Genomic DNA, 519 nt, shown 5'->3' with positions numbered 1-519 from the left:
AACAAATAGGTGCAATAGAGTGTATCTGGTGGTATTTGAATCTGTTCAACCATGAAGCCTCCGTGGTCTAGTGGTTATGACATTTGCCTTGACAGCGAGAGGTCGCAGGTTCGAATCCCGCCAGAGGCATTTTATTACATAATTTCTTTATTCATTTATTTACAGGACTACGTTCGTTGAGAGCTATGCTACACGATGTATTTATTAAGTCCTTTATTCGAACACTATGTATATATATATATTATAAATTTACATTATAACTAGTTTTGCATTATGTGGCCGTTTGCTGTTTTATGGGGTTTTCCCATTTGCCTTTTTAAATTTATATATTATTAAAGAATCTCTATTGAGATCCAGCGGGCCGCCATTTATACACGGTAGAGATTGCATCTCAGATCTTGTTCACAAATTCATGAATTCATGAAGCCTCCGTGGTCTAGTGGTTATGACACTCGCCTTGACAGCGAGAGGTCGCAGGTTCGAATCCCGCCAGAGGCATTTTATTACATAATTTCTTTA

General features: G+C 38.0%; 1 non-coding gene across 1 annotated transcript; it reads left to right on the top strand.

Annotated features, from left to right (window-relative positions):
- Positions 1-425: 425 nt before the first annotated feature.
- Trnas-uga lies at positions 426-498 on the top strand. Its single transcript has one exon. It is a non-coding gene; the product is annotated as a tRNA-Ser (tRNA).
- Positions 499-519: the final 21 nt, after the last annotated feature.

This window comes from Anneissia japonica, unplaced genomic scaffold, assembly GCF_011630105.1.
Source record: "Anneissia japonica isolate Jap-2015-1 unplaced genomic scaffold, ASM1163010v1 scaffold83572_len519_cov70, whole genome shotgun sequence".
In the NCBI taxonomy this organism is placed as follows: Eukaryota; Metazoa; Echinodermata; class Crinoidea; order Comatulida; family Comatulidae; genus Anneissia; species Anneissia japonica.
This window is presented reverse-complemented; position numbering and strand designations above follow the sequence as displayed.